This window comes from Panthera tigris, chromosome A2 (assembly GCF_018350195.1).
Source record: "Panthera tigris isolate Pti1 chromosome A2, P.tigris_Pti1_mat1.1, whole genome shotgun sequence".
Classification (NCBI taxonomy): Eukaryota; Metazoa; Chordata; class Mammalia; order Carnivora; family Felidae; genus Panthera; species Panthera tigris.
Genome location: NC_056661.1, coordinates 137,782,452 through 137,808,604, shown reverse-complemented (window position 1 = coordinate 137,808,604; position 26,153 = coordinate 137,782,452). Strand labels below are relative to the sequence as shown.

Here is a 26,153-nt window from a genome sequence, read left to right as displayed (position 1 = left end):
CAAATGCCCATAGAGGCATATCCTGCAAAAATACCCGGCTGTTACTACTTTAAAATTTTTTTTTATAAAAAATGTTTAAGGTTTTTATTTCTTCTGGAGAGACAGAGAGCATGAGCAGGGGAGGGGCAGAGAGAGAGGGGGACACAGAATCCGAAGCAGGCTCCAGGCTCTGAGCCGTCAGCACGGAGCCCAATGTAGGGCTCAAACTCATGATCTGCAAAATCATGACCTGAGCCAAAGTTGGATGCCCAACCGACTGAACCACCCAGGCACCCCCTTTTTTCATTATTAATAATGTTTTTAACGTTTTCACCTGGCTGTTACTTCTTAAGAACTGTCAAGGTCATCAAAACAAGAGAAATAATCTGAGAAACTGTTGCAGCCAATGAGAAATGATGCCTTACTGTACTGTGGTGTCCTCAGTGGGATCCTTGGAGAGAAAAAGGACATTAGGTAAAAGCTAAGGAAGTCTGAATGAAGTGTGGACTTCTGGTAATTGGATTAATTGTAACAAATGTACCATACTGATGTAAAATGCTAACAATAGGGGAAACTGGGTGTATGGTAGCTCTGTATTAATCTTCTTAAGTATAAAATGTTCTATAAAATGAAGACTACTTTATAAAAGGAGAAGAGAGGGGTGCCTGGGTGGCCTAGTCAGTTAAGCATCCAGCTTTGACTCCGGTCACGATCTCGCGGTTCGTGCGTTCGAGCCCCTTGCTGGCCTCTGTGCTGACAGCTCAGAGCCTGGAGCCTGCTTCGTCAGATTCTGTATCTCCCTCTCTCTGCCCCTCCCCTGCTTATGCTCTGTCTCTCTCAAAATAATAAAGAAACACTAAAAAATAAAAGTGAGAAGAGAGTTGATGTTACTAATTAAAACCTAATTAAAAGTCAGATCTAGAGTTCTTTTTTTTTTTTTTTTCAACGTTTTTTATTTATTTTTGGGACAGAGAGAGACAGAGCATGAACGGGGGAGGGGCAGAGAGAGAGGGAGACACAGAATCTGAAACAGGCTCCAGGCTCCGAGCCATCAGCCCAGAGCCTGACGCGGGGCTCGAACTCACGGACCGCGAGATCGTGACCTGGCTGAAGTCGGACGCTTAACCGACTGCGCCACCCAGGCGCCCCAGATCTAGAGTTCTTAATGGTAACTCCTAGTGAAGCAAATTTAAGGTCTATGTGGTAAATTACTGTCCCGTTGCACCTATGTAAACAAGCCAAATATAATAAAATCGAGATGACCATATTTTGAACAAGAATAATCTCTCTCTCTCTCTCTCTCTCTCTCTCTCTTTTTTAAGATTATCTTTGGCCAATGGTTGGTGACTATAGAGAGAAATTCTATCTCAGTAGGAAACTGTATACATCTGGGTCATCAGATTCTGGTCCTGCTTATTGTCTTTGAACTAATTTGTACCTCTTTATAAACTGCAGGTAGGCAAACTGTTTTGTGTTTGTTTGAAATTTAATTGACTTCCTTCCCAACTGTAGAAAAACTAGTTCTGTTACTTACCTGTAAATTGGACTAGATGCTGTTACCTTGCACAAATGGTCAACCCTTACCAAACTGGAAATTCTTCCAGTCTCCTTCACTATTTGGCTACAGCCCTCCAATTAATGTTTCCAGTTTTCCTCCCTTTCTCCTGGCTTGGCATCACTGAGAACAAAAACCCGACATCGGCACAGATCGTTATGGAGACTCTAGGTTGCCTTGTTGCTGGCTGTTCCCCATAGGATCTGAAGAAGCAGTGTGAGCTAAACCTAATGACATGATATCAACCTCGAAGGACTCATCACCACAGCAGACCATGCATGGGCCAGATTTCTCCCTAGACAGGTTGCCATCTGGGTGTGTGACCTGGGTAGTCACAGGGGACGCTGCACTCAGGAAGGTTCCACACTTGGTTTAATGCTCTGCTGTTTGCATCTTGAAATTCTTAATTTTTGAAAAAGAGACCTGCATTGCCATTGTGCACTGGGCATTGTGTAACTAGTTCTGACTGTGAATACTACAGTGGTATTTGTAGTGTCAGGGAGCAAGAATTCCTGTCCCCATCAAAGTCTTTCTAGCTGGACTAAGAACCAAATTGAAACGAGACAGATTAACAGGAGAAAGTCAAATTTAATAGTGTTGAGTATGGGGAATACACACACACGCGCACACACACACACACGGAAATTCCAAAGAAGGTCAGGCAAAGTGAGGTATGTAGATGTCACCCTGAGCTAAGGAGAAGGAGGTGGAGGTCTGGGACTTCAGAGGGGAGGAATGCATTCGTAGGGCCATAAGAGGAGCAGATGCTTGGTAATTAGACATTTGCACTGCCATACTGATGGATTATCCAGAAAAAATTTATCTCTGCTGGTATTCCCAATTTCGGAGAAGACCCCCGATTGAGATTTTTCTGTGTCGTTCAGGGATTGAGTCTATAGGGTCTTGATTGCCTTCAGCTCAGGGTAATCTTTATGCCAAAGTGGCCCATCTTGTGGAGGCCTGCCCTCGGCCCCTACAGTGGTATTAGCTATTCTGTGTTGATCTTCACCATTACTCCGCCAGAAAAGTGAGTAAATGTTTATCAAATAAAGTCTTGTCATAATTCTTGATCATCAGCTTGTTAAACTTGCAATGCGCATCGCATGTAGACTGCCATTGCTGTAATGTTACAAACTTAAATGTGAACAGGACTCTAGCGAACTGTGCATCATGAAAGGACCTGATCAAAGGGCACAAGTCCAGTTCACTCACTTTCATAAACGATGTGCACAAAATCTCTGCTCATGGAGAAGATTGTCAATCAGGTAAAGTTTATCTTGGAATCCTCCACATTCCTTTTCTGCCACTTAGCCCTTCGTGCTTTCTGGCAGGAACTCAGTCCGTCCCATTTCAGATCCCTTCTCATAATAACGTCTTCCATGTCATTTTCATCTTGCAATAAATTTTCACCAATTAGTAGCTCATTCTGAAATGTTTTTATTTTGTTAATCCACTTCTAATTTTGGAATGCAACATCCTCCCCAATAAAGAATTTTAAACATCAGATCTGAAAATAACAAAAAAGACTGTCTTGAAGCCACTAACATTTTGCATGTTGGTAAGGTTCAGCCTCCTATTAAATGACATATTTACCAGATGGCAGACCTTTTCCAAAGGGAAGGGATATTTTCCCTGATTATTTTATTTTTTTAAATGACTTGTTTGTTTATTTATTTTATTTATTTTTTTATTTTAGAGAGAGAGCAAGTGGGGGAGAGGGGCAGAGAGAAAGAGAGAATCTTAAGCAGGCTTCCCACACAGCACGGAGCCCAACATGGGGCTCTATCCCAAGACCCTGGGGTCATGACCTGAGCTGAAATCAAGAGTCAGTCGCTAAACTGACTTGAGTCGCCTAGGCCCCCCGCCCTGATTATTTTAAATTCAAAATTTTATAAGTTACAAAGTAAGCTGAATTCATATGTTAGTAATACAGTTTGACTTAAATAAATAGAAAAATTATTCTCTGGTTTCCAAAGTTCTAAAATAGTTTTTCTTTAGAAGTTTCATTTGTTTGTTTGTTTTAGAGATAGAGCACGTGTGCACACACACATGCTCGAGCCAGGGGAAGGGTAGAGGGAGAGGGGGAGAGAGAGAGAGAGAGAGAGAGAGAGAGAGAGAGAGAGAGAGAGAGAGAAAATCTTAAGCAGGCTCCATACTCAGCATGGATCCAAATGAGGGCTTGTTCTGAAAGACCCTGTGCTTATGATCTGAGCTGCATTCAAGAGTCAGACGCTTAACCTACTAAGCCACCTAGGCACCCCTGTTTGTTTGTTTTTATAAGCCACAAGTATTGCAAGGATTTGATTATAAATATCTGTCTCTAATGGATTTCTTTACCCAATTCACATAGGTTTACTTTACTCCACTCCCAGGTACTTCTAAAACAAGGGGGAGGGGATGTCTAAATTTACAGGATAGCTGTTGGCATGGTGTCCCTATCAGATCAAATTTTTACCAGGAAAAAAATGCTACATTTGTGCTAAAATAAGTAAACCATCAATAAATGCCTAAATGTGTCAGATAGCACTTCACTTGCAACCTATTCTGGGAGATGGAACAAGTGGAAGGTCTTCGATGCTCAGGTAATTTGCCATTCCTAGAGCAGCTCAGGGCCACCCATCCATGGGCCCTGCTTTGTGACAGAGCTGACCTAAGAAAGAACTGAAGGCATTTTATACTTTTCTTTATTGCTGTCTTAGGTAAGTTCACATACTGTATTTCCACATGTCTCTGAGAAAAGATACTAGAAATCAAAACACAATGTTTTTACACCCAGCACCTCTTCTCCAACCCTCATGTTTTCAACCCTTTCAAAGCCAACTTCACTGTACTTTTTGATTTGCTTGTCCTCTAACAGAAATATCATTTACACATACGAAGGGGCTGTTTTCTAGAAGAAAACATCCTGTCTTTTTCTTCCACAAGAAAGTATTACAGCATGAGAGTCCTAAAGAGTTAAGTGAAACAATTTCCTCCTGTTTTCCATGTTACAACGTGCATGCTGGTTCAATTTCTTATGTCAAATATGTGTTCTAGCCTTCCATGGATTCAGTGGGAAAGGTGGACAAAATGTATTTCAAGAGAAAATTGTACCAGAGGTTGATAAACATTTCAAGGATACAGGTACAATTGAAGTGCTCAATGAGATACATATTTTCACTGTTCAAAAAACATTAAATGCCCATCAAGGTTATGCAATGGTTTTTCTTAGTGCCTCAGATACTTGATCATGTAAGAGTTACACTATCCTCTTCAGAGTAAGGTGGGGATGTACCAAGCATGTGGTTAGACATTGGTGATATGGCTTGTAGATGTCACTAGATGGCGCCAGGAGCATCTAAAATAGCTGAGCACCGCACACTAGGGTCCTCAGTCCTTCAGCGTCTCCTAAAATTGTAGAATATTCCATTTCTGAAAAAAAAAACAACCCTATTTTTAAAATTACTTTGCACATTCTTTACTCCTCCTTATACCCAAACAAATTCTTTTCCTTCAATGTTGAAAAATCACAGAATTTCATAGGAAATTGTGCATTTTTTTACCTATTTAAGCACTGACTTTTTTTTCCCCCCAGAACTGGTTTCCCTTCCTTGCTTACGAACCATTTATGATAATCACTCTAGTTGGTAGCATTCTGCCAAGCTTCCAGGGCTGCACTTGTCATCCCTTAAAAGCTTCTTTCTCCAGAATGTCTAAAAGTCTACAGGAAAATTAGAAATAGTGGTTGATGGAAGGGGAAGTGCCTTATCTAAAGTCAGATAAACAAGCTAATGGTCACACTGAACTCAGCTTTTCAGCCTACATAATCAGGAATCATTACATTCTAGTTTTTCTAACTCTAAGACTTACTGCATGAAGCAAGCAGTGGAAGTGGGTTGGAAAATGAGGGCCTCAAGCAAAGAGAGCGGAATCCTTCATTTTGCTGATGTCAGAAAACAGTTTCTAATTTCCAAACTGCTGACCCGCCATTAAGTAGTTGAAGTTTGTCGGTATATAACTTCCAGTAGAATATAGGACAGGTTTTTTTTTCCCCTGCTTATTTGTTATTTAAAGTATCAGTGTTATGGATAAAGTTTAGTGTTCACAGGTCTGGCGTGGACTTTCCTTTCCGGCAGGACAGAACTGAGGGGTGGGAAAAGAAAGAGGGAGTGTGGAGACACACATCCAGGGTCAAGCCCAGAAGAATGTTCAAGAAGACAGTAAGAAAGCTAACACTATCTTAAAGATGATTATACCAGGTGATCTCTCATAGTTGACCCCAGGGATTTGTGCAATGCCTTAATGCCAAATTCTTTGGACACGAACATGTTTTTATTCATGTTTCACAGTCTGGAAGGAGATCTTTTCTGATTAAATAGGTCAAAATTTAAAACCTTATTTTTGTTATCAATCGAAGATTTTTGTTTTGATCAAACTGCCCATTTATATTTACTTAATAATCTGAAAGCTGGTTTGTGCAAAGAATATTCAAAACAGTGAAAAGTATTTTTTAATAGTTTGTATGCAGTAAGTTTGACTTCTGAAAAAAATCTGCCATCTTGGATCAAAAAAGGCAAATGAATGGACATCTTTGGGGATATTGAATATACACCATACGGGTAGAAGGCACAGCTGTGTGTTTGTCTTAAGGAGTGAGTTCTAGATCCACAGATTGTTTATTGATTTCTGAAGAGTTAGCTCGGACGGTATGTCAGATACTGAGAAAGCCTGAAACTCTACCAGTTACTAGATGCGTGATCCTGAGTGGAATAGTAACACCTATGAGCCTCAACTCTGTGTCTCTAAAATGAGGATATTTAACTTACACAGGTCGTTAAAAGGATTAAGTGAATTTACATGTCTAGCCCAGGTTGGCACTTATTGGACGCTCAACCAATATCATTTTCTCCCTTTCCCCAGGATGGGTGGGTGTGACAAGGTGTTTTTTTAAATCAGCAGGCACACACTGAATCAACTGTATTTAAAAATAACGTAACGGTCTCTATCTTGTCAGTGGGTAGATTCATTATAAGTGAGCAATGTAAATTTCTTTAAAAACTGATTGCTTGCTATCCATATCTCTAAAGTAGAAATTATGCAAGCAGAATATATCAGTATCTCTCTCATAGTCTTATCTGACAGCACTGTAAGCTGATAGTTTTTGCCTTCATTTCTTTTACTGTCTGGAAAGTGAAAGGACAGCAGTACAACTGACACTGACACCCAGTCCCCCATGCCACACAGGGAGTGCCCTTGTAACTGTGTAAGACAAAACAAACAAGAGGGTTAATGGGATTATTTCACTGACGCTATTGCAATAGGGAAAGCCCCCCAGATGAGAAGATCAGAGTGTATTGGAAGGGAGGTTTGCCTTAGACTTTTATAGGGAGGAGCAGACATGTTATAGGTCAGGAGGTTTATAGTTGCTATTGGTTTGCAGTAAGGAGAACAGTCGATCGTTAGCTGGACAGGAAATGTTTGTCTCTGTGTCTGGCTAGTTTCAGGAGGACAAACAGTTCTCATCTTAGCTAATCACCTATGAGACAAAGAACAGGAAGTTGGATAGGGGCTGAGGGGGAAGCATGTGTCTGGCTTTATCAGCACTCTCAGGCAAGAGGGAAAAGAAAGTTCTGTTTGGCTTTGTCACAGGTAAACAAGAGTAAACGTCTTTGAGTCTTACTGGAATCATGAGAAATAGTGGACAGCAAACCTTATCTAAATCGTATGTGGAGGCTGGTTCTTTTCAGCAAGTTGTTTTTCTAGAAGAAAAATGATGAGGGATTTCAGAAAACAAAAAATTGGGAAAATTCTCAATGATCACTATTTTCTAGAAGCACCAGGCTCAATCAGGTAAAATTCAACATTGGCAGTCCCTTCTCCCCTTTCTGTTCAGGACAAATGAATATCATTAATTGCTGAACAACTCAGAGGTGACTATAAATCTCCTGAGAAAGGTGAACCAGGAACTAAGTAACACTCTTGTGTAGACTCTTGCTAGAGTTGTACTTGCAAAATTAATTGGATCATTTATTGAGAGGTAGTGGCACAGGTCAGTTCTTTTATAATTGTGGCGATCAGTCATCTTAAAAGAGGGATGCCTTAAATGAAAAACGGAAATAATGGCATAAAAGGTTAAAGTGAAGAGCCAGGGGCTAAAGCCTGAGAATATTTGATCCAGTGGATTCCAAGAGTTGCTGGTTAGAAATCTTTTGATTATGCAGCACTGCTCATTCAGGTTAAGACGTCAGTGCTCTTCGTGATATTGTCCAGTCTTGGCTACTTCTCACTTAAGGACAAGCATGATGCAGGCGTTTCACTGGACTTCCTCAGTGGCTCAGGCAGCAACTTGTCCAGGGAGAATTCATGATCTGCTGTGGTGATGAGTCCTTCAAGGTTGGTTATCATGTCATTAGGCTCTAGCTCACAGTGCTTCCTCAGATCCTGAGGGAAAGAGCAAGGCACCTAGATTCTCCATAAGGTTTTTGTTTTCAGTGATGCCACATCATGAGGGAGAAAAGTTGGAAACATTAATTGGAGGACTGCAGCCACATAGTGAAGGAAACTGGAACAATCGCAACTTTGGTAAGAGTTGACAATCCGTGCAAACTGACAGCATTCAGTCCAGTTAACAGTAGGTAACAGTTTTTCCAAGTGGGGAAGGAAGTCCGTTAAATCTCAAACACAAGACAGAGCTTGCATATCCATCCACCTGAAACTTAACAAAAGGAACAAAATAGTTCACAGACAATGAGCATACTGTTGTGTCATAATTCTTATCCATCCTAATCAAGCCTCCACATTGAAAGACTCACTTGGAACCAAACTTCAAATTTTCAGTTAACAGTAGACCTTCACTTTGCCTTTTGAAAGACAACCAAAACTATAAAAGTGGTATTCTTTCTCTCACCGTGATAAACAGTAAACCCAGGTTAGTTTGTCAAAGTCTGTGTTAGTGATACAATTGGAAAGGTGGTATTGGACAATTGAATCCCAGACTCTGTTAGGCTGGAGAGTTGGGTGGCTTCAGATACAAAAATGAAGAGTCTAGGGTAGGGGACTGGGTCAGATGTTCAACTGAAACTTCTTCCAGATATTGGTCCTAATAAGTCTTAGAATTAGCAAATTAGAGGCTAGTCCCAACCTGGAAAACAGGTAAGGTATTGGGTATTTGTATATCAAACAAAATTTACCAGTCTTGTAAGTGGCTGATTCAGTTAAGTCTGTTTTATGTAATGGTATCCTCTATAAAACATGCTCTGTGAACCTTTTATATCATGGTTATGAGAAGGAAATCTTCAGTTTGGGACTATTCACAACATTCAAACAAATAAAATGCTGATTTTTAAGGTAGCTGTTTGTGTTGCATTTAATTATGTTTAAAATCAACATATTTCTCACCAAAGTTAATTTGTTACCATAAATTACCATGACATTTCAGAGGAGTAGCCTCTAAATAATAATTTTTAGAAAATACTTTCTGACGCTTTCAGGTATAGGACATTCTCTAAAAATTAGTATTTATGCAAACATAAATACTTCCTAATTTCTGCATCTGGAAATTCCTTTAGTTAAGGTTTTTATTCCAAATTTTGTTGAAAAGGGGTTGAGGCAATTCCTAATAAAGGGGAATATTTATTATTTATGTGAATAGATGTTCCTTATAGAATAGACAAGAGCATAAATGAAACTCTGTCATATGATCATTGGATCTCTGGGTATAGCATTTCTTCATATTCTCAGTTTCTTTGGGTTCATGTGTCCATAATGATATCATCTTTACACTCTAGTCATTTCCACCTAGTTCCAAGCTGATCTCTTCATAGCTGGCATGCTCTTGTATTAGCTTAATTTAGTAGCTTTAGTCACAACTCCATTTGCATAGAAAATATTTATGGCATAGAGAGAGGAAGAAGTAATTTTGAAAAGATGAAGAAAAGGGTAATAAACTAGATATATCAGCATGTAGCTCTGAAATGAAGATATTTTCCAAGAGTATTATAAATGAGAACTAAAATTAGTGCTTCTTGGGATAATCATAAACTAGGAAAGTCCTTAGCCATTAAATTGTTTCTTTTGTTCCCAGTGTCAATATAGGAAAAAAAAATGCAATAAAATAAAAACAATTTTAAGAACACAAAGTACAGCCAGGGGAAAACAATTCAGTAAGCATATCCAGAAAGTAAAACCTGTTTTCTGTGATGGTTGGACATTTAAAAACAAGAGTATGTTACAAGAATATAATTCCCCTCCACCTCAGGCTTTAATTTTTGTAGCTGTGTCTGTAGCTAAACAGATACAATTCACTTTGGCTTTAAAGCTGTCAGTGAGGTACACCTCGGGCTGAGCTCATGGGAATTATTGAGTAACATCTATGAGACTTATCTAACCACCGTGCTTATCTTTAAATGTCAGAATGAGTTATTCATTAGTATTTCATGAGTACAATCAATACCACTAAAGGAAGTTAAACAAATTTGATTGTTAATTGTTTAAAAACATACCTCAAAGGTATTTATGATCAGAACTGGCAACGCTTCTGCAAAATAATCATCAGAACATACTTCAAAGAGGTTATTCTACTCTGACATCCTTCTTTGCACTGGGTGGGATTTTTCTTTCATTCTAATTCTTCTAACTGCATGCAGTAATGTATACCTGTATGTGTATACATAGCCATTCATTCTGAGAATATTCTTTGAGTGTCTCCTATGCTGCTCACCACGGTGTTGGGTGCTGGAGACTTACAGGAGGTGACGGACATCTGCTTCTACCCTCATGGAGCTTCTAGTCTAGAGAAGGACACAATTTCAATGTACTGTAGGGAAGTGTGATAAAATGGGGGAAGTTCAGTGTGATCTGGGAGCCTCCAGGAGGTGCACCAAACAACTTTGGGAATGGAGATAAGAGGAGTCAGAAAGGATTCTTGGAAAATGCAGCAAATAAGGTGAAAAAAATAAGTAGGAATAAGCTATGCAAGGGTAGACAGAGAGGACAGTCACCAACAGAGATTTTCATGAGTTGTGTATATATATATATATATATATATATATATATATATATAGGTTGTCACTAAAATCAATCATTACTCAATTGTGAGCACATTCAGAGCAAGGACTCTGCCTTAGTTGTACATGTAACTTTGCTGCCTAGTTCAGGGGTCAGCATTTAATAAATGCACTATAAATGTTTGATCAAAGAAATAGAGGAAAAGATGCAGAGAGTTCTAATGTGTCCCCAAAGCAGACAAACCTGCTAGGGGATGAGATTTCCTCACATCTTCGTACAAGTGAACCTAGTAGGTCATGCAAGTGAAGTAACTCGGGTCACGAATGCCAACAACACAGGCAAGGAGACCCCTCCTTAAGCATCATGTCTTCCATTTAGACAGGTGTAAATCATGACTCCAGTGAGAGATGCTTCTTGTGCTAAGATGGTACCCAAGGCCAGAACAGATCAAGATGAGACCGTTAGGTGTATGAATCCAAGAGAAATCATGGACAGGCGGGAAGGAAGGCAGGAAAGCAGGAAAGAGTACAAACAAAAGGTTGTAAAAGAGAGGGGAAAGGAAAATAAAAGTCTTTGAGTTAGACATTTAAGGAAAACTGGGAATAAAAGGATAAACAAGTGAGTGAAGAACAAAATACAAAGCAACCGGAATTATGGTTTGAGAATCCATCCCAATGTCAACTCATGGGAAAGAGTACAAAGAAAGAGCAATCGAACTTTTTTGGCTGTGTTATCAAGGACCTAAAGTCCTTTGACTAGAGGAAAATACACCTTTTATTATGACAGGAACCAAGGGTTTCTACAGTACTATTGAATCACATATTTGTCAGATAAGTAGATGTTGATAATTGTTGGAAACTATTGCCCTACTTTTTCTCCTTCAAAAAAGATTTTTTTCCTAACATATATTTATGCCATTTGTTTAACCACAAATAAACAGTCAGATTATTTTGTTTATAACCTCAAACCCAAAAGCTTGTTCAGAACAGAAATATGAACCAGAAATAAATTACATGGTAAATCAAACCCTCATTTTGGGGCTGGGACACTATGCAAAGTGGTTTACAATTTGTTCTTTGCACTGTAAATGCAAACCCCAAGATATTGGCAAGAGAGGAAACTTTTCTTTCTCTTTAAATCATGTTTTTGTGTACGTGAGATGCAGACTTCACAAATAGAAATTTTCCCTTTTTCTACAAATGTGAAAGAAAAATGACCCTTGAGAAAATAGTAATTTTTAAATATAAAAAATATCACTTAAGAGATATGCAAATTAAAGCTACATGAAGATACTACTTCTCACCATCAGATGGCAAAAATCCAAAGGTTTGAAAATCTACTTTGTTGGTGAAATTACAGGGGAAACAGGTCCCCAAATTTAGAGCTGGTGGGACTGCTACATGTCACAGGGAAATCTGACAGTATCTAATAAAAGGACATATGCATTTACTTTGTGACCCAACGACTCACTTCCAGGAAACTACTCCAAAGATACGCTGGCAAAATATGAAAATCAGTATGCATAAATGATTCATTGCCATTTTCCTATAACAGCTGAAGAATGGAAATAACCTAGGTGTTTGGTGATGTGACTGGTTGAATAAACTCTGGTGTATTCACATGACAGAGTGTTGTGTATAAGTAAATACAATAGTAACAGTATGTTAAAATAGGATTTTCTATATAGTACAGAGCTATCTCTAGGATGCATTGAATTAAAATAGTAAAATAAACGAAAAGGATTCATAGTACGCTGTTTAGCTTAAAGGAGATATATGAGAATACCTCTACATTCTATTATATTTTAGACTGTGGAAAGACTATATATATTATATATTATATTTTGAATTATCTATAAATAAAGAAAGGAAATAGGATGAAAGAGATAAGGAAACTAGATTTCTTAGTATAGACAATATTTTGTAGGGTTGACTGAAACCGTGTACTTTATTTAATTTTTTTTTTTCATTTTTTACGATTTATTTTATTTTATTTTTTATTTTTTTTTTTAATTTACATCCAAATTAGTTAGCATATAGTGCAACAATGATTTTAGGAGTAGATTCCTTAGTGCCCCTTACCCATTTAGCCCATGCCCCCTCCCACAACCCCTCCTGTAACCCTCAGTTTGTTCTCCACATTTATGAGTCTCCTCTGTTTTGTCCCCCTCCCTGTTTTTATATTATTTTTGTTTTCCTTCCCTTATGTTCATCTGTTTTGTCTCTTAAAGTCCTCATATGAGTGAAGTCATATGGTTTTTGTCTTTCTCTGACTGACTAATTTCACTTAGCATAATACCCTCCAGTTCCATCCACATAGTTGCAAATGGCAAGATTTCGTTCTTTTTGATTGCCGAGTAATACTCCATTGTATATATATACCACATCTTCTTTATCCATTCATCCATCGATGGACATTTGGGCTCTTTCCACACTTTGGCTGTTGTTGATAGTGCTGCTATAAACACGGGGATGCATGAGTCCCTTCGAAACAGCACACCTGTATCCCTTGGATAAATGCCTAGTAGTGCAATTGCTGGGTGGTAGAGTAGTTCTATTTTTAGTTTTTTGAGGAACCTCCATACTGTTTTTACAGAGTGGCTGCACCAGCTTGCTTTCCCATACTTTATTTAATTTTAAAACATACTTCTTTTTTTAATCCCTGAATATTTAAAGTGTAACAAATGAAACTGTGAATCTGTTGGTGACATCACCACACTAGTCGCTCTAAAGCAGTGATTTAACTGTACATACCTAGTTGTATGCACCCAAAGAACAAAAAAGTTCTGTGAAATAATAGGAAACTGTGTTTAAGGAACATCTTATTGTCATGGTAGCATTTGTATTGTGCTTTGGAGAGTAGTATGTGTATTGTGGGACAAAGTAAATACTTTTATTGACAGAGATTTTCACCATAAGAAAAAGGAGGTCCATATATAAGATCACAACAATTAAGTAAAAAAAGTCTCTATTCCTGAATTCTGTTGGAAGTATCATGAGTCACTGTAAGCCATAATGTATTTTACATATAAAGGTTAATGAGCTTAAAGTTGAGTTTAGAGAAACCATGCAAATTGAAATATAGAGAGGAAAAAAAAGACTAAAAATATAAACAGAGCCTAAATGTCAACTGGGAAAACGTAAAGCAGTCTAACATCAAACACATGTCTAATTGGAATCTGAAGTGGAAAGGAGAGAATAGAGCAGGAAAAAAAATTTTTAAATAAAGGCAAACATCTTTCCAAATTCAATTAAAAAAAAATCTAGCCAGAAATCCAAAGCTTGCCTATCCCCAAGCCAAGGGAACCACATGTAGGCATATCACAGTCAAATTGCTGAGCCCCAAAGATAAACAGAAAAGCTTAAAAGCAGACAGAGAAAAAAACACACACTGGTTTTGTGAGGCAATAATAAGAATGCCACTTGTTCTCAGACACTATGCAGGCTAGAAGATAATTGAATGACATCTTTAAAGTATTCTAAAACCAAAAAGAAGGCATAGTCAAAGAAAATAGTCTTCCAAAATGAAGGCAAAGTGAAGATATATACAGATAAAAGCTGAGAGAATTTATCACTCACAGACCAACATTACGAGATAATTTAAATGAAGTCCTTTAGGCTGAAGGAACATAATCCTGATGATAAACTATAGGAGAACATTACAAAACAAAGCAAAAACAAACAACCAAACAAAGGAAAACCACCAGGAAATTAGAAAACAATATCACTCGTAAACATAGACATAAAAATATTTTTTAAATATATTCATAAATCAAATCCATTAATTTATAAAAAGGATATGACATTGTGCTAACTAGGGTTTATTCTAGTAATACAAGATTGGTTTGATACTAAAAAACTACACACTTTAACAAATATAAAAGGAAAAAATCTTATCATTTCCATAGATGCAAAAAAAAAAAAAGTTTAACACAATTCAATACCAATTAATGACTTTTTAGAAACTCCCAGCAAACTACAGAGAGCAGTTTTCTCAATCCATTCAAAGGAATCTTCAAACTAACAAGGCCCCAAAACTATGAAAATTTTTCATATCTAACTGCAAAAGGATAAACACTTTCTTTCCAATGTTAGAAACAAGGACAGGATGGCCACTCTTACCATTTATATTCAGTGTGATACTCTTCATGATGTGAGATACTCTTCATGATGTGAGTGCAGAGCTCTTTCTTCCTGAAGTACTTCGTCTGGCCTGCTGCCCCAGGTAGATCCCTCTCTGCTGAAACGTTAGCCAGTGTGCATTCAGAACACCAATACCCAGCTCGTACTTCAGAACAATGAGACTTTGGGGGACTGTATGTACTGTACCACCTCTCTGTTTTCGAGTTATCACCAATGGAGCCTATGTTGTATCTACACTACATAGTGCTCCTCGTGTATATCTGTGATCCCTTTGCATGGGTACTGAATTTATCCATTCATGTTTCTTCCATACATGCTCTAAATAATACTTATGAAAAGTTGCTGCATCATTATTTTTAGTAATAGCATAACATTGAAAACAGCTAATTACCCAAGAATAGAATAGTGGTGAAATAAATCACAGACATCTAGAAAATAGACGCCCTGACAGTTATAAAAAAAAAAAAAAAAAGAATTAAGAAATTCATTCTGCAGTAACATGTAATTATCTCCAAGATATAATGTTAAGTGAAAAGGCAATGCAGAGAAAATGTGTACAATAAAAGAAAGTAAGATAGATAGATAGATAGATATGCATTTACTTGTATACGTATAAATATCTGTGAAGATACACAAAAAATCTTTAATATTAGTTAATTCTGGAGAAGGGAACTTGTTGGCAAGGTAACAAGAATGAAAGGGAAATGTTTACTATAATAGTCTTCTCTTCCTTTTGAATGTTGAACCATCTTATTGTATCAATCCAATACTAAATCAAGTTGATCCCAAACTAAATCAAATTGGAATTTTAAAAATTTAGGAAAACTCCCTTCTCTAAATCAAAGTATTATGTGTTGCAATTCCTAGCACACGAGGTGTCTCCTGCTATGATGCATAGGACAGGTTGAGATGTGGTAACGGGATCAGAATCTAGACAAGGAGATAAAACAGTGAGAGAAATATCATGGGAATGAATATTATCTTCCAAGTTCCATGACACTGTTAAGGTAATCCTCAGTGTCTATGAGCCAAACTGAGGTCTCTGACATGAAAGGCTGTGCCAGATAAGCACGTAGGATTCCCCTTCACCCCCTACCCTCTTCTTCATTGCCACTACAATCCCATCTTCCAGCGTGATACTACTGCCATGTAAACACAGCTGTCTCTCACCCCTCCCCCCTTGACCTCATTTCATTCGATGCTTCAGAATCTCAACTAATGCAGTCAAAGCTAGCAAAGAAGATAAAGTCAGATTTGGAAGGAGATGGATAATAGAAAGGAGAGAAGAGAGTTCCCGTGATCAAATCTGGAAATCTAAGCTCCAAATTATAACATAATTTATATGAGAAAATTGATTTCCATTTTTGACACAACCAGCGTATATCTAAAACACTTTGGAGATAAATTTATGGATTTGGTATTACACGCAATGGCAGCAAAGGCAAAATAAACGAATGTGGCCACATCAAACTAAAAAGCTTCTACACAGCAAAGGAATCCATCAACAAAATGAAAAGGCAACCTATGGGATGGGAGAAAATATGTGTAAACCACATATCTAATGAGGGTTTAATATCTGAAATACATAAGGAACTCCTATAACTCAATAGCACTGTGGAAAACAGTATGGAAGTTTCTCAAGAAATTAAAAATAGGAGCACCATATGATCCAGCAATCCCACTTCTGGTATTTACCCAAAGGAAAAGAAATTGCTATCTAAAAGAGATATCTGCACTCCCACGTTCATTGCACCATTTTATGTATATATAAAAAAAGAATATTATTCAGTTTTAATAAAGAAGGAAATCTTGCTATTTGTGACAACATGGGTGACCTTGGAGGGCATTATGCTGAATGAAATAAGCCAGACAGAGAAAGCCAAATACTGCATGGAATCTCTTATATGGAATCTAAAGAGGAAGGAAGGAAGGAAGGAAGGAAGGAAGGAAGGAAGGAAGGAAGAAGTGAGTGAGTAAGAGTGGTGGGTGCCTAGGGCTGGAGGGTAGGGGTCAGGGGAATGGGGAAGAGTTGGTAAAGGGTACAACTTTCAGTTGTAAGATAAGTATTTCTGAGGATCTAATATATAGCACCATGACTATAGTTGATAAGACTGTATTATATAATTGAAATTTGCTAAGAGAGTAGATCTTTTTTTTCCCCAATGTTTTATTTATTTTTAAGATAGAGAGAGACAGAGCATGAGTGGGGATGGGGCAGAGAGAGAGGGAGACACAGAATCTGAAGCAGGCTCCAGGTTCTGAGCTGTCAGCACAGAGCCCAACACAGGGCTCAAACTCATCAACTGTGAGATCATGACCTGAGCCGAAGTCAGGCGCTCAACTGACTGAGCCACCCAGGCGCCCCTAAAGAGTAGGTCTTAAGCATTATCACCCAAAAAAACAAAACAAAAGTAACTATGTGAGATAATGGATATGTTAATTAGCTTGAATATGGGAATTCTTTCATAATGTATATGTATATCAAATTATTATGTTGTACACTTTGAACATATTCCAATTTTTATTTGTCAGTTATACCTCTAATAAAGCTGGTGGGGGTTGGGCAACATTTTGAAAGATAGCCTGTTTGTAAATTAGGTTTTTATCTCTATGTTTATACTCCCATACAGAGACATAAAAGACTGAAGGTTGTAACACCAAATAAAAGTCAGGGTTGATATTTAGACCCAATTAGTAAGGTTGCATGCATTTTCTTCTTAAAAAATAAAGCTTATATTGACTCACTTATGCATAGGTAATGGTAGTTGGTTTATGGAGATCTTGGCAGCAGCAAAAGATATAATAGCACAGGTCTCAAGGGCCAGCAGACAATTCTGAAGAGCGTCACGTTGGCAACTTTAAGTCACTTTCTTCCCTCATATATCACCGACACAAAAATATGTGAAACAGATGGCACTGTGTGGCTATTTATAGTTTGTGTTGAAACTTGTTAAAGACAGTTTGGATCATGATTAAGAAATCTTATCACCCCTTAACTGAAACATAGCACAGAGTTTTTCTTAGAAGGTGTTAGAAAGACAGCTGATGATTATAGTCAATGTTTCTTCTTTCTACAGATAAAAAATCTAAAATCACCAATGGCCTTGTGGATGCAAGGAAATATACACAGAAAGTCAAATACAGAAGTATTTGTATCTACAGAATAAGCAGGCATACCTTGGGTCCTTGATACATGATAGATTAGATAGATGATAGATAGGTAGGTAGATGATAGATAGATAGATAGATAGATAGATAGGCAGGTGGGGGGGGTAGATGAATATAGGTACATATTCTCTTTCATTGTATCTTCTTCTGTGAATTAAGGGACTAGTCATTATAGCAGAGCAACAACTGTTTCCTGTTCTTGCCCTTCTGGGCACTTTGTACATTTATGCTTCTTTGCTTCTTTGTGTTTGGATGAGGCTATGACCACATCTGGCCAACGAGTTGTTGACAGATGTACGATGTGATAGCTGTGGGCTGTGTGACAATGCCAGACCTCAAAAAAAATTTTTTTTTTCCTTTCGGTTCTTGAGTGACCACAATAAGCAAAGCCATTACCAACCTGTGATGGACATGTGGGAGAAAGCAGTAAAGCTGTGTTACTTTGGGGTTCTGCTATTTTTCAGGTTGTTTTATAACTAAAGTTTCATCTAGCCTATCCTGACTGATTCAGGTCATGCTGAAGTCAGTACGCAATATAAAGCAGCCGCTGATGACTTACCAATGGAAATGGAGAGAAAGAAAAAGCGTATTCTTAGAGGAAGCATTCCTTTCTGTACATGAAGTAAGACAAAGACCAAACACTACAACAGCAAACAACCGATACTCCTAGGCAAATACCTGCAATGCAACAGCTGCCCTATAACTCTCTTAGTTCTCTTGGCTGCCAAAGCATAGAAACTACTAGAACTTGTTTGAGCACAGGTGACTGAGGAGTCATTAGTATCTCTTAAGCAAAGGAAAAGGTAGAGGAAAAAAGAAGTAGACGTTAGAAGAAATACAAGAAAATTAGAGAATGAGTTTAGGAGTTTGATTGGGATTTCCACAAGAAAGGAAAAAAGATATTAAACTAGAAATGAAATAGTTCATTTTCTAGAAATGAAAGAAATAACTTTTCATAAATGAAAGAAATTCAGAATCCTCTGCATAAAGATTGAAAACCTGCCAAGCATACCATACTAAAATTTCAGAATACTGGGAACACTGAGAAGATCCTAAAAGGTCCAAGAGAAAAGGGATAGAATGAGGCGTTGGGTGGGGGGTGGGGGGAGAGAAAAGAAGGAGGAGGAGGAAGAAGAGAGAGAAAGAAAAAGAAGGAAGGAAGGAAGGGAAGAAAGGAAGAAATAAAGGGAGGAAGGAAGGGAGGGAGGGAGGGAGGGCGGGCGGGCTGGGAGGAGTGAGGGAAAACAGATTTCTGATAAAGCAACAAGAATCAGAACACTGTGTTAGAATAACATTAAGTGCTGTATAAAATAGACCCCAAATATAAAATGACTCAAATATATGAATTTATTTCTCAGTAGCTCCTCCATATTTCATAATTCGGGAACTAAGGCTTTTCTTTTTTCTTTTCTTTTTTTTTTAAATTTTTTTTTAATGTTTATTTATTTTTGAGACAGAGAGAGACAGAGCATGAACAGGGGAGGGTCAGAGAGAGAGGGAGACACAGAATCTGAAGCAGGCTCCAGGCTCTGAGCCATCAGCACAGAGCCCGATGCGGGGCTCGAACTCACGGACCGTGAGATCGTGACCTGAGCTGAAGTTGGACGCTTAACCGACTGAGCCACCCAGGCGCCCCAAGGCTTTTCATTATATTGGGAGTTTCTGTTCTCTAGAACCCATTCTCCGCTGAATCCAGCAGGCAAAATAGGAAAGAAAGTGTGTAGGAAGCATACCCTTTTCTTAAAAGACTTCTCCAGAAAAGAAAACACATTGTGTGTACCGATATTGCATTACTACCAGGACAATCGTAACTACAAGAAATGCTGGGGTGTAGCATAGCTGCACAAGGCATAAGGGCGACAGAATTTTTGGTGACCAGCTGGCAGCATAGAGGGAGCAGTAGGGCTCATGAGGCCACTAGCATTAAAAAGCCTGGTTTCCTTCTGGATCTAAGGAAATGAAATGATGCTTCTGTGCATCATTTTTGCAGATATTACTATACTATGATTCTTAACCTTGGTAAAGGCATGCTTTAAATATTCATATGTTCCAGCCTCTAAATCTCTATATGTTAAATGGAAGATGATCCAGGTATTAGGAAAGAGTAGAACATGCACATAATAAAAGAGTTGGTGAATCCAAGAGACTCAGAGGAAGAATCTAGAAGGGAGAGAAGGGTGGGGGAGGAAGATGCTACACAGAGTAACTAAAATAACCAGAATTCTGCTTGGCCGAAGTCTGAAGGCTGTGCTTCTCAAAGCAAACAGAGGGAGCCTTGTGCCCACAGAGAACACGAGAGAGTAGCATGATAGCTTGATTGAGGTTACAAGCAGGGTTAAATTGAAGGGGAAAAAAAAGACTCAAGAAAAGTCCGACAAGAAAAACCCATGTTCAGGAGGACTGAAATTAGAAACCCAGTTAGAACCGCTGGAACCTAAGAATGGCCTGAGTCAGACCAGGGGATTCAGCAGCCCACTTTTCTTTTGCCATCGTTGACCTCAAACATGTGCGTTCTTTGCCTTTTCTGGTTTTATTACACTTTTTAAAATGTGCAGCAACAAAATGTACAAAAAAATAGAAACCAAGTTTCATAAGAACATAAACAGTGGTTTTATAGAGAAATGGAATAATGGTTCCAGTTTGTTTCCAAAAGCATTTGCTTTATCTCAAAGGGGCTGAGAAATAGAGAAGGAGGATGTTAACCAGTACAGACAGTGAGCTTTGGTGGCAGAAGCTATCAGAGAGAAAGTTAAAGGCAGAGGATCTTGCAAGGAATCAAAGGACCAAGGTCTACAACCAACCATTTGAGATGCACTAATAAGCAGATCACTTTCTTGAGCCTACTATGTGCTAGACACTATGAAGTGGACTTTTCGTGGACTTTTTCGTACCTTCCCTCCCCACCCCAATAACTTCATCCCATTTCACAGATTTGAAAACTGAGCTACAGAATAACTAGAGCGGTAAGTGGCATGAAGTTCCAACTCACTCTGTCTTATTTCACTACTTGGATTAGCTGCGTTAGATTGGTAACCAAAATGGGTGCCGAGGATTAAAAATCAAGTGTCTCTATGAGAATCACAGAGGATGACATGATCTGTTATGTGCATTTCAAAAATCAGTCTGGCTGTTGAGCTGAGATGTAAGTGGGGGAAATGGTACAGGTGGAGAGAACCTTGGGAAACTATTGAGTAGCCTTGGAGAGAGAATGGGGGATGGTAAGCAGAGGTCAGATGGGGACCTCATTGAAGTGACTTGCTAATGCATTGAATGTAGGCCTGAAGGAAAGAAAGTAATCAAGAATGAGTCCCCTGTTTCTGTGTTGAGAGACTGAGTGGAAGTTAGTGCTATTTAATATGTTGGGGAAGGCTGAGGGGATAACAAGTTGTTGTTGTTGTTAATGTTTTTAATGTATATTTACTTTTGAGAGAGAGGGACAGAGTGTGAGTGGGGGAGGGTAGAGAGGGGGAGACACAGAATCTGAAGCAGGTTGCAGGCTCCGAGTTGTCCACGCAGAGCCCACCAACACAGGGCTTGAACCCATGAACCGTGAGATCATAACCTGAGCTGAAGTCAGACGCTCAACCAACTAAGCCACCCAGGTGCCCCCAAAACAAGTTGTTTTGATGGGAAAGAAGGTCAAGAGTTGTATTTCACCTATTAAGTTTTGAACACATTAGACACTTACACTTTGTTTGTTTGTTCGTTTTTAGAGAGGGGGGATAGGGGCAGAGAGAAAGAGGGAGAGAGAATGTTAAGCAGGCTCCACACTCAGCACAGAGCCCAATGCGGGGCTTGATCCCATGATCCAGGGATCATGACCTGAGCCAAAATTAAGAATTGATGCTCAACTGACTGAACAACCCAGGCGTCTCCATACTAGATATTTTTAATCCTCACAAAAGTTTTCAAAATAGATATTATTATCATCCCATTTTACAAGCAAGAGAGTTGGATGTCCAGGGGTATATTCAATTCCATTATCCTAAGTAGTGAAGCTAGAATTCCTTCTCAGGTCTTTTTGAAGGTCATGAAACTTGAAGAGTTCCAGAAGTGTCCCACTGCCCCTCTAAAATGTATCCAATAAATTTCTGGATCTTTGAGGGCAGAGACTACTCAATTTCAGTCTCCCACATCAGTCAGCATCAGTCCTAGAAAAGCAATAATTTCAGAATGCTCAGGGTTTTAAACATATATAAGCATTATTTGAAAGTGAAATCGCTTTCCCATCCCAAGAAGGATGAGAAATATATTCTTGGGAATATCCTTCCTTCAGTATCCTGACTAAGGAGGTGAACTTGGGAGGTGGGAGGACTGCCTCCCATGTATATATAAGTACTTGAGAACTGCTTTATTATAGTACCTTCTGCTTCCAAGGAAAACCTAAACTGCTCTGTTAGTAAACAAAATAAAAGAACCAAAACAGAAAGGCAGACTTTACAAACACAGAAGTTACAGAATAAAAGCCTGCTTAATAATCTCCACATCATCTTTTGGAATTCCTTTTGACTATAGCCATCTTAAAAGCTGTGGTCTTATTAATAATTTAAATGACTGTAACAAAAAGTATGGCTTAAGTAAATGTCACATTTTTAAACACGCATTTGTGTATTACTAAAAGCCTTTATGAATCAGATAATAACCTTTCTGAATCTAATAGCTAGAACCTCCCTATTCATTCATTAGTCCTGTGATTTATACCTAAGGCTTGAGTTTCCACTGTACTTGGAGAGCTTCCCTCTGTATTAATTGGTGTGTGTGTGTGTGTGTGTGTGTGTGTGTGTGTGTGTGTGTAACCAGAATAACCCTTTAGTTCTCTTAAACTTTCTAATAGTTGGTATTTTGTTCCACAGACATAACCATATTTCTAAGAATATATTTACGATTTCAGTTGATCCAATCTGCTCTCTAAGACTATTAAACTGAATATAGAGCTTTGATCTTTTACAGTATTCTACGTGAATGAACTTTGCATGAAGCAAATGATTCTTTTTTTTTTTTTTATCTTTATTTTTGACAGAGAGAGAGAGACAGAGTATGAGCGGGGGAGGGGCAGAAAGACAGAAGCACAGAATCCAAAGCAGGCTCCAGGCTCTGAGCTGTCAGCACAGAGCCCGATGAAAGGCTGAAACCCCCAAACCTTGTGATCGTGACCAGAGCCGAAGTTGGACACTTAACTGACTGAGTCACCCAGGCACCCCTGAGAGCAAATGATTCTTGAATAACAATGACTGTAGGAGAGGTGAAGCGCATATGACGAAAGTCCCCCATAAACATTCCTTCGGCTCTGTGAGACATGTTTTACTCAGTATTAGTCTTTTTCTCCTTAAAACAATTGTCATCCATCAGTGAAAGATAAACATCAGAGTTCTTGGCCTTGTTGTAGAAATTAATAAATACAAATTTGGGCTAATTAAGACCTGTGAATCAATAATATACCTCAAAAAACTAGAAACATCTATGAACTTCAACTGAGGATTTAAGATAATAAATGTGAGAGTTGTTACCTATAACATGTTTGGCATATAAAAAATAATGCTTGGGTAGTAGAAACTGTTACACATTCCCAACTGAATGACACTACTTAATTATGCACTGGAAAACCAAGCAGAATTTGAATCAGTATTGGGGCTCCTGGGTGGCTCAGTCATGATCCCATGGTTCGTGGGTTCAAGCCCCGCATCCAGCTGTATGCTGACAGCTCAGAGCCTGGAGCCTGCTTCGGATTCTGTGTCTCACTCTCTCTCTGCCCCTCTCCTGCTCATGCTCTGTCTGTCTGTCTCTCTCTCTGTCTCTCTATCTGTCTCTCTCTCAAAAATAAATGGATATTAAAAAAAATTTTTTTAAAGAATTTGTATCGGTATCTTTTTTCAGGAAAGTATAAAGCAGAAAATGAATCAGTGCACTACACTGGTCTGGAGACACGGCTATTTCATGCTCAACATATGATGACCCTTCTACGTGCACCTAAATGTAGCAACAACTTTCAACTGTTGCCCAAGACTTCACTAAGACCTGGCTCCTGAGTTACCAGAAAACATTTTGTAGAGTCACCAATATAAGAGAGAATGATAGTGTGCTTACTATTTCCTTTGCCTGAGTTCTTTCCTTCAGACATCTGCGTTTCTGTGTTCAATGTTACCTTACAGATAGGCTCTCAGGGACAATACTGTAGAAAACAGAATCCCATTCCCCACTCAGAACTCTGTATCTTGCAGCTCTGCTTGTCTTCTCAGCTTTTGTGATCACTAGACATATGTTGAATTTATTTATGAGCATTGAGACTTTTTTGTTCGCTGTCTGGTGCTTAACAAATAGGTGAGGCTCAATAAATAAATATCTGTTAAGCAAATGAATAAATCTTTCTATGCATTTAAATATGTATACCTGTTACATATGATACATAAGGTGGTCTTCATTCTGCCCAAGGTGAGGAGCCATCATCATGACTGTGCAAAAGCTGAAACCTTGAGAAGCAATCTTAATAATGGATGAGAAATTTTTTTTTTATTTTTCTAGAATCTTTCAAATTTTTTGTTAAAACGTTAAAAAATTATCTTACTGTCAGCTCTAGATGTATAGGTAACATCAACAACACAGGAAAACTTACATATATATAATGTTTATTTTAATTTTGAGAGAGAGGGTGAGCGAGAGAGGGACAGAGAGAGAGCGGGGGCAGGGAAGGGGGGACAGAAGAGCCAAAGAAGGCTCCCAGCTAACAACAGTGAGCCTGATACGGGGCTCAAACTCATGAACCAGGAGATCATGATCATCAGAGAGGCCAGAACTGGGCACTCAACCCACTGAGCCACCCAGGCACCCCTAAAACTAATACTAATTTAGCACGCTGTAATTTAAAGCATCAGAAACACTGAAAACCAAACTGTTTTCTTTCTTTGTAAAAATATGAATCAAGAGTAGTTTGAACATTACTGGCCTTCATCTTGTCATATAACATGGAGTGAGCATCTTTATTACACCTTGGTGAACTGTCATAACTCCTCTCTAAGTTAGGATCAACTGAACCAACATTTTATTCATTGTGTTTTTCACATCGTGAAATGCCTCTGATAATTCTTTTAATGTGATTGTCGTTGTTGTTTTGTTTTGGTTTTTTGCCAGTGTCACTTCTGGGACCTCTTCGTTTTCTTTTCCCTTTGCAGTCCTCCCTCATTTATGTTCATGTATGAGGTCACCTTCGCTAAGTTCTTCTGGCCCCAAATCTAGAGCCCCTGGAACCAATGCAACTTCACCGTTTCCTCAGTAGGGTCTTTTATCTCCATTTACATTTGATTTGAATCCTGCCCTGTTATTTGCACAATGTGGTAAATGTTTCTGTCGTACTGCACAGATACTGCCTGCTTTTACCTCCTGCCGTAATACTTAGATGTTTTCAGTTGCATGCTTTATGACACATTTCTCCCCAAACTCAGTTAAAGTTACATGATCTCTAGTTATAGTATCAACAGCCTGTCCTGACGTCCATATACAAAAATGGGCTTTCGAAGTTAAAACACCCTCATGGCCCATTGGCTGGATTAATGAAGTTGTGTTTGGTGGTAAAAAGCAAATTTTCACATTTTCCAGTCCCCAAGAGAAACAGAATGACAGTCATCGTGCTTTAAAAGTTAAACTACTTGGCCTACATCATCTCTTTACAGCTGGGAGGGAAACCAGGAGTCAACACAATTACACACTTTCCTTTCTGTGCGTGGGCTGAGTAACATCTGTGTGGTCACCAGTTACCGATAGCCTTTGGAAAAGGTGATATGAAGGTCATCGATCATGATTGGCATTTCCTATTTACGTAACGATTTGCGGGCCAGGGAGCTAGCAGCAAACTTTACACTTTATGCAATTGCTCAGTAAATATACTGTGAACACTGAAATTTAAACTGTGTCGTTGAGGGAAGTCAGTTGTGTTGTTTCACTAAGGTAACTGAAATTCATGCATGTTGGAACTGTGCGAAGTGAGGAATTCATATACTTCATATATATAGATATGAAAGTATGTGTTTCTGGAACCCAAATTTGTATTGTCCTGAAAGAGAAAAGCAACTTAATAAAGTGTAGAGCAGAGAATATAAACCTAGCCAAGTGATAACAGAGAGAAAGAGCTAGAAAGAAGAGAGTAAAGGAGAAAATCATGTCTTGTCTCCGTAAGAAGCAGGAATTTGCTTAGACTGCATTCTTCAGCTAATTCAAGGAATTTATGGACACAGGAACCAGGAAGGATAGACTGAGTCATCCTGTCCCAGCATCAGGAGACTGTCTGGAAGAACATTCGGCTTGATTTCAGTTTGAACGGACTTTGTCTCCAG

At 38.6% G+C, this 26,153-nt stretch overlaps 1 long non-coding RNA gene across 2 annotated transcripts in view; it reads left to right on the top strand.

The window, feature by feature from the left end:
- LOC122234457 overlaps positions 1-24,090 on the top strand; it is a 264,574-nt gene extending 240,484 nt beyond the window's left edge. The window contains exon 8 of one of the 2 annotated variants that reach the window (XR_006212245.1): positions 23,704-24,090. This is a non-coding gene — a long non-coding RNA (uncharacterized LOC122234457). Of the gene's footprint in view, positions 1-1,301; positions 1,387-23,703 lie in introns of those variants that run through there. The other variant, XR_006212247.1, reaches the window with a different exon arrangement.
- The last annotated feature ends 2,063 nt before the right edge of the window (positions 24,091-26,153 follow it).